Here is an 8,689-nt window from a genome sequence, read left to right as displayed (position 1 = left end):
TGGAGAAACCACACGACATGTTGAGCGACATCTTTATGCATGCTTCGCTGTTTTAGGTATTCCACTTGAAATTAAGACAGATAATGCATCTGCTTATGCTTCACTTCGCTTGGCACGCTTTTGCAATCTTTGGGGTATTAACCATCGTACAGGTATACCTCACTCTCCTACCAGTCAGGCAATTGTCGAACATTCTCACCAGACACTAAAAGCGATGTTGTTAAAGCAAAAAGGAGGAACCCAGAGTTGGTCACCTAATGATCGATTAATGAAAGCATTGTATGTTTTGAATTTTTTACGCTTAGCAGGGAACAGTGAGGAGCCACCAATGTTAGTGCACGGCAGAGGAATGGGTTCGTTCTGGAAGGAAGAAACACAAGGCCTAGTGCTCTATAAGGATTTAAAAACAAGAAAATGGGAAGGACCAGCAGAATTAAAAGTAATGGGTAGGGGATATATGTGCTTACTTACAGGTAATGGACCACTGTGGGTTCCAGCACAGTGGGTGAGGCCATATATACCGGACACAAACAAGGATGTGGAGACAAACAGTGATAGCCTGCAGTCTACTGATGATGACAACTGCTCTGCATAGAATTGACATCCGACAGAATATGTGGGTAACATGGGCCAATGAAACAGGGAACAATGCCTTTTGCCTATCTATGACCACTCCTTCTGATCCTTTTTGAACATGCTTGGTTGGAGTTCCATATTTCGATCCGCGAGATTGGACCGGGTTTGTCTCAAATAGTTCCATCTTAATCGAAAGTGTGGTCAATCGCACATGCTTTGCAATATTCAAACAAACACAGGTTCTGCCTAATTGTAAAAAAGGAGGTAAAAATATGACGGGGTTGGCAACGGCACTGATCATTCAACACCTCAACAAAACATTACCGCGGGATCCGCAGGAATTAGATTTGGTAGGTTCTAGCTATGGCAATACTTCTTGCTTTGGCTTTGCAGGTAGAATGGTTATAGGAGGTGATGTGCACAAAAAATTTGACTGGACTGGATGGACGAACATAACCAGTCCTTCCCCATGGTATGATTACAGGAGCAAAAATGGTTACTGTGACGGAGCAGTTGGATGGGAAACACTAGGGAACGAAGTGAGTATTTGGAACAATGGTAGTGCTGAGGCGTTACCGGAGGGTATCTTTTTAATTTGCGGAGATAGAGTGTGGCAAGGGATTCCGAAAAAAGTAATTGGGGGACCATGTTATCTTGGGCAACTGACACTTTTTGCACCTTCTATACTACAGCTTAGAAGTCATAATTGCTTAAAGAGAGACTTATCACAGCTGACGCCTGATTGTAACGATAACGTGCAGCTTTTGGGAAGGGCTTCTAGAATTGCTTTATCATTATTTTTGCCAGGAGCTGCTGGAGGCAATGCCTTGCGAGAACTATCGCATTTAGCATGCTGGACTGCTAAGCAAATTAATCTGACCTCAAGCATACTAACAGAATTGCTGGAAGATGTAGATGGTGTTAGACGTGCAGTATTACAGAATAGAGCGGCCATAGATTTCTTGTTATTGGCATTAGGTCACAGGTGCGAAGAATTTGAGGGATTGTGTTGCATGAATCTTTCTGATCATTCTCAATCAATTCACAAGTACATACAAAATCTGCAAAAGAAAATCGAAAAGATTGGCATTAATCGTTCTCTGTTGGACACGTGGTTGAGTTCTTGGGGTATAAGTGAATGGTTACTACACTGGGTAAAGTATGGTATCCTTATTGTTATCATGATATGAATTGTACTGCTGATGCTACCTTGTATCCTACGGTACATAAGCTCAATGGTCGAGCGGGCTGTAAAACAAGTCTGGATTGTTCAAAAAAAAGGAAGGGGGATATGTGGAAGGATATTTAGAAACTAAGGGACATGTGAACAATCCAGCCTTTTCAGAGAGCCTGGGCTGGGATGTACCGGAACTGCTGAAAGCATAAACAACTTCCAGTGCAGGGGGCATCAACATCTTACAGGTGCAGGAGAAGAGACAGCCGCCAGTAATGACGCAGTTTTAATTCCTGAAGAAGATGGGTGTGAACATCTGTGAACGTGACTTGAACATGACTCGCAATGTGGCCAGTCGGGTTGGACTATGGGCCGATTATTTGCGATGAAGCCAATCAGTATTTATTGGGTGTGGTCGAGGGTTATAAATTGCACTGGAAACACGGAAATAAAGGTTCACTTGTTAGATCACATTGATCGTGTCAGTGTTCTCACACAGCTCCCGCACCAACCTGTTTGCGAGGTAGCAGGGTCTGGTTAAAGCTGCTGGTTCTCTGAGTTCATTGATAACGTCAGAGTTAAAGAAATTAGACCGAAGCCATTCAGTACAATACTTGAATTTGTAGTGCGTCAGGCAGAGGGCTTTTGAGCAGTGATTGAGTTGCTTACAAAGAACAGAGTCAGGATTACATGGGGCTGTTCTTTGATATTTTGGGATTTTCAGTCCTTTGCCACCCATGTGTGTAATTTTCAGCTACTTTGTTTTTTATTGTGAATGGACACAGTGAATACCTGGCTATCAGTGCTTTTAAAGCCTTACTAAAGCATTGAGTAATAAATAAATAGGGCTGGTTTTTTCTCATGTTGCTACCTCCACATGCAACATTTTGTGATGTCTCGAACAAGGTGACAGTTCTTAAACTTTTGGGGGGTTTATGCTTCCTATACTACTTGTGGCATCCTCAGGCAGAAAGCACGATACCCAGAGCAAAGCAGCAGACTTTTGAACTGGGCTAACTTGGATTCTTCCCTTAGTTCTCTTGCTGCAAAGCACGTTCTAGTTACTCCTCACGGTTAAAAGCTTGGAGGCACAATTACCAGCTGACACAGCTCCTGTGTCATTTCTCTGTTTTCCCAGATGTTGAAATCATAATGCAGTGCCTCATTCCTGCAAGGATGACCGGGAAAATGCTCACCAGCTGCATGTTATACTGTGTTTTCTTCAGTGTTCTGCAAGTCCAACAAAACTACAGTTTAGTAAATGCTTGTTCCCTGACTGCAGCATGGCCATCCGCACATGTTGTTGCAGCCTGTTGGGTGTTTATTTTTCCATAGGTAAAAATTAGAAGTACTTGATTTTCAGTTATTAGGGCTAAATGATGAGGAAACACATGGGAAAGTTCCACTGTATGTGATAGAAAATGTACCTTAAAAGGGAGAGTGTGGCTGTTTATTTTGGAAAACTGGTTGTCTGTACTTTAAATTCAGGAAATGTGAGTGTGTACTCGCACAGTTGGATACAGCCGTGTTTACTCTGCATTTCTGAAATTACAGTGACTGTATCCAACCTGTTGTGCAGTATCGTGTGGAGTCCGTGGTGCTGCGTATTGCAAAGCCAACGAATTGTGTTCCTGGGACACCCAGCACCCAGCAGCGAGCTCAAGGGAAAGCCCTGCAACGTGCTCCCTCAGTACCGGAGCCAGAATCCCGCTCCTGCGGCAGTGCTGTTCTCGTGTGAGCCTTCCAGCCGTTAGAGCCCTCCGCTGGGATAGCGCAGAGCTACTGGTTTTCAGCCTGCCTGGGACAGGTTGAAAGCTTAGGGAAGTGAGTGGTTCACCTTTTCTCACAAACTTTAATCTTTCCGAAGGTACTGAGAACCCTTGGGTTTCATTGGAAACCAGGGGCAGGTGTGAATAGCACCATTTTCTGCTACACAATAGAGATGATAAAAAATCTACCCTGTGGGTGTGTGCATGCACACACATATACCTATGCACATCAATAGGTATTTTTAATTAAACCGAGAATTAGACTGTTCTGTTAAAAAAAAAAAAAAAATCAGCTCTGTATGTCCATGTGTGTACAGCTGTCCCATTCTTGTGGGGAGGCCGGTTTTTCCTATTGCTTCAGAATAAGTTAGAATGTCACATCAATCTACTCCCTGTTTTCCAAACTGGACTGGTATTATTCGGCTGTATGTTAATAAATGATTGTTGTTCTCTTTTAACAGTTGTAGTTCATTCTGGTCTTAACTATGCAAAATGGAAAGATACAATGAGTTACTCTGTGTGGCCTCTCTTATGGAGCTTAACAGCGATTCTGTTGATTGGAAATCTCATGGGTCATTATAACGTGTTATTTGTAATTGGACGTCGCTAAGAAATTTTGAATGACAGTATGTTTGTTTATAGCTGAGATTATAATTGTGACTGTATCCTTGGTAGTGTTACCAGCATTTAATGTGAGTTGGTGGGTTTCCTTGCTCGGGCTGTAAATGAAAGAATTGTCTTCATATTTCATTTTCCTCTTTATCAGACAGGATGCATTCCAATCTGGCCGTGCATCTCTCAGAGCCCTTCCTGACTGACTGTACCAGATTAGAGATGATACCCCAGTGTCACCCAGTGGAGGAGCTTTTGTCAAGGTGACGCTATCAGGGCTCTGTGACAGGCACTTTCCCTTCCTGTTGGCCGAGCAGCTGAACATCAACTTGATCTTGTAGTTTCTATTTTGCTGCATTACGAGCAGACAGAAGGGGGGGAGGTTCAGTCTCCCATTTCCATGTTTTTTGATATTTGTCAGACGGCTGAACTTCTGGCAGTTCAGGAAATATTTACACTTTATGCTTTCATGTACACTGAAGGCTCATTTCATCAATAATTCAACTGTGTTTTACTTGTGCAGTTTGGGGATCAAACAGTAATTATCTGTGTGTAACACGTCATTCTTCTTCTGCCTGTAGAGCAGAATGTTTTCCCAGACAAAGAGTCCTGGTTCGGGAGATGAAACTCCCTGACCTGCTTTCTGTTGTTCTCATTTTATATGAGATGTCTGCTGGCTGCTTGGTAAGGAAGGAATAAATATGGCCTGGAGCTCTTTCAAATAATTAGCCAGTCACCAGCATACACCTATTTAACGTAAACCACAAACTTCAAGTAAAGAATATTTGCAGAATTTTTAAACAATGTTCCTTTAGCATTTACCATTTTGAGTGAACAGTTAACTCTTGAAGTCCCGTTTCAGTTAACAAGGGTATCTAACCAGTGGGTGAGTGGGGCTGAGGAGAACAAAGAAGCAGCTGTTTACCCTGCCCTTGAGAGCTTTGCCTGCATTCGTGGTAGTTGTGGGAAGAGCCAAACCGTTGGTGCCTGAGGCACCTTGCACATTAATTTGTCCTCTGAACAGCGATTATCTTAACAGTTCTGGGGTTTGCTTTTACTCCTCACTCTTTAGGTTGGGCTTTTGAACGTGATTTTTTCCTTGGTTCCCTTTGTGGCAGCCTTCAAGAAGAAAGGGTGTGCTGGCGGGAGTGCTGGGAGGGATCTTGGAGCCGAGGACGGCGGTGAAACAGCCCGTGAAGGCTTATGAGCCTGACAAGGCTGTGACTGGAATGCCTGCAGCTCGGCAGTCGGGTCTGGAATTTACAGCTGACGTCACGGGCGGTGCCAGCGGTGCTGATGGCTCTGGAGGAGGGCCGGCGGGGGCGGGGCGGCGCTGCCGCGGCGGGGGCCGCCGCTGGGGAGAGCGGGGCCGGCCCGGGGCTGGGCTGGCGGCCGGGCTGGGCGGCGGAGAGCGGCGGAGCCACCGGCTGCTCGCTGGGGGCTGCTGGGGAGCGGCGGCCCCGGCCCCGGCGGCGTCGCGGGGCTCCCGGCGGGCGGGCGGTGCCGGACTCCGCTGCCCGGGGCGCGGGCTGGTGCCCGCGGAGCAGGAGGAGCCGTCGGCCGAGCGGGAGCGCCGGGGACCGGGGCAGGCGGGGCCGCGGTGCCCGCGGCGGGGCCGGGGCGGGGGCGTCTTTGGGCCTCGGGTAGCGGCGGGGGGGGCGGCAGGCGGCGGCAGCGACCGTGCGGGAGCCGCCCGGCCCGGCCCGGGTGCGGGGAGGGGAGGGGCCCCCCGGGTGGCGAGCGGTTTCGCTGCGGGTGTGGAGCGAAGGGCGCGGTAGAGGTTTCCGCGGGGCTGCCCCGTCCGTGCGGGCCAGGCGGTCTGGGAGCCGTTCCGGCTCGGCCCCGCTCTCTCCCGGACCAGGGCCCCCAGGGGTGCGCCCTGGGGCTCCGGTGGCTTCGCGTCAGGGTCGGGACGGGCCGTGGCGAGGAGTGAGGCGGTTCCGACATGGCCGGGCTGGAGCTTGGGTCAGCCCGTCCTGCTCTCCCCGCCTGGGAGCCTTGTGGGGGAAAAAACAGCTTGTCCCGCGCTTTTTTCTTTTTCTTTCTTTTTTTTTTTTTTTTTTTCTTTGATGACCAAAGGACGATGGCTTTGTGCTGGCATCAGAGCCGATAATCCCGGGAAGTTTTCATTCCCGCTGAGCAGTGCTTGCACAGCGTCCGGGTCTTTTCTGCTTCTCCCACTGCCCCAGCAGCGAGCAGGCCGGCCGTGCGGAAGAATTTGGGAGGGGACAGAGCCGGGACAGCGGGCCCCAGCTGACCGAAGGCATGTGCCGTACCGTGTGACGTCATGCTCGGCAGTAAAGAGATGGGGGAAGAAGAAGGAAGGGGGACACGTTGGGAGCGGTGGCGTTTGTCTGCCCAAGTACCCGTAAGGCGTGGTGGAGCCCGGCTCTCCTGGAGGGGGCTGCACGCCTGCCTGCCGATGGGAAGGGGTGACTGGAGCCCTTGTCTCGCTTTGCCTGTGTGCGCAGCTTTTGCTTTGCCTCTTAAACGGCCTTTATCTCCACCCACGAGTTCTCTCACTTTTACTCCTCCGATTTTCTCCGCCGTCCCACCGGGGGGAAGTGAGCGAGCGGCTGTGGGGGGCTGAGCTGCCGGCTGCGGTTAAACGGCAACTGTGCCGACGGCTGCTGTTCCTGCCCAGAGGAAAAGCCGGCAGGGGATTAGGTGTGGAAGAGGCGCGGGCTGTTGGTTTTGCTGTTCAAAGTGCAGGCAAGGATAACGAAGGGGTTATGACTGCGAGGGCAGAAGGAGGGTGGGGGCGCTTTGGAAGAAGCCCCGGGCTGCGACACTGCGAAAGTTGGGCAAGTTCCTCCCCGTGGGGCAGGGGGAGGCTGCAGCCGCTCGCCGCGACCCTCTGCGTGAGAGCCCGGCCGGGAGCCGCTGCGCCTCGCCTGCTCCTGGCTGCGGGGGGAGATGCTGCAGCCCAGGAGGTCCCGTCGGGTCTGGTTCAGCATCGGCTGGGGCAGAGCCCAGGCGCTGACGAACCTCCTTTCCCCGCGGCGAACGCGCAGAGACGCCCCGGCCCCCGCGGTGCTGCCGCTGGTCGTGTCCGTCTGAGCGAGAGGGGTGCGCAGCGCGGTTCCCGGGACAGAGCGGGCCCCCGGGGAGCCCCTGCTGGCGCCTGATCTGCCCGTGCGTGAGCCGGTCTGTGCCGGCGAAGGACGATTTGAGAGAGGCACCTCTGTCTGTCAGGGATTTGAACTCTCCCTCACTGTCAGCAGTTCTGACTGAAATAGCGGAGCTGTTGCGTTCCAGGGTGCGGAGCGAGGGCCGCGGTAGCTGTCTGTGCTGCCCCGGGGCGCTCCGGTGCCGGGCAGGACGGCGGCTCCGTGCCGAGCGCGGGGCGCTGGTTTCTGCCGCCCGCCGCGGTGGAGCTGCGGGACCGTCCCCGCTCCTTGGGGAGAGACTTGCCGGGCTGGAGGCTGAGCACGGGCCTCGGGTGCCGAACGGCCGGAGGAGTGACAGGGGGTCGTGGCTGTGGAACGCTCCTGCGGCGCCTCGGTCTGGTCGGGGGCGTTTCCAGCCCCCACAGCCCAGCCCCCGCCCTGCCGGTCTCCTCCCTCCCGCCCTGCCCCGCCCGCCCCCGCGCTCCCAGCGGAGCCGCAGCCGGCGGGGACTCGCCCGGCGCCCGGCACGTCCCGCCCGGCGCCCCCAGCCGCCGGCCGGGCTCGCCTCTGCCGCGGGCGGACCGGCCCCGGGAACGGCGGGGAGCGGGGGCGGGAGGCGGGGATGGCAGCGGGACCCCCCGAGCCCCGCGTCCGCGGGAGGGGCCGGCGGGAGCGGCTGCCGTGAGCGCTCCGCTCTCCGCACGCCTCCGCGGGGCGCGCTGGCGCGGGCGGTTTGCGGGCAGAGAGCGGGGTGTCTGTGAGGGGCCGAGCGCGGTTTGGGGGGAGGTGGTAGCCGCTCCGGCCGGAGTCGGTCACTGCCGAGCCGCGCCGTCCCGGGGGAGGGGCGCGGCGGTGACGGCGGGGCCGGGGCTGAGCGCTGCCGCCGGGGCGGGCGCTGGGACGCAGCACTGTCCCCCGGGCGCTGCGGGGGTCCCGGCTCCCGGCTGGTCTCCGCTGGGCGCAGGGACCGGGAGAGGGTTGGGGCGGCGGGCGATGCCGAGCTGCCAGGTCGGAGCCGGGCGAGGAGAAGGCCCGGCCTCTCGCTGATTCACGTCAGTCGTTGCCGTTAAAAGGATTCGCGCCTCGGGGTGCGAGCCCTCGGCCCTGCCCCCTCGGCGTGTCCCCTGAGCTCGGCCGTCCCTCGGCCCCCCCCGAGCGGGAGCGCGGCCGGGGACGGAGCGGAGCGGGCTCCCCGGCACCCCGCGCCCCGCAGGCGCCTTTCGGGTGCGTCATTAGTGATAATAGTATCCGTTCTTTTTGTAGCGAGATTGAGGACGGATGGGGGAAAGCGATGGGAAATAATCGCCTTTTTTCCGGTGGAAATAAGGAAACGTGAAAATCATGCACTGGGGCGCGGGGGCGGGGGGTCGGGAGGGAGGGAGGAGAAAAGTATTTGTAATTTGAAACAAAAAGAAAAGGCTTTTATTGGGGAAAATACGTCTCTAATC

The 8,689-nt window shown here is 54.0% G+C and overlaps 1 pseudogene; it reads left to right on the top strand.

Annotated features, from left to right (window-relative positions):
- The first annotated feature begins 974 nt into the window (after positions 1-974).
- Positions 975-1,977, top strand: LOC147413134 (syncytin-A-like; annotated as a pseudogene).
- Positions 1,978-8,689: the final 6,712 nt, after the last annotated feature.

This window comes from Leptosomus discolor, unplaced genomic scaffold (genome assembly GCF_034619465.1).
Source record: "Leptosomus discolor isolate bLepDis1 unplaced genomic scaffold, bLepDis1.hap2 HAP2_SCAFFOLD_48, whole genome shotgun sequence".
NCBI classification, from domain to species: Eukaryota; Metazoa; Chordata; class Aves; order Leptosomiformes; family Leptosomidae; genus Leptosomus; species Leptosomus discolor.
Note: the sequence above shows the minus strand (reverse complement) of the source record. Positions and strands in the feature narration are given on the sequence as shown.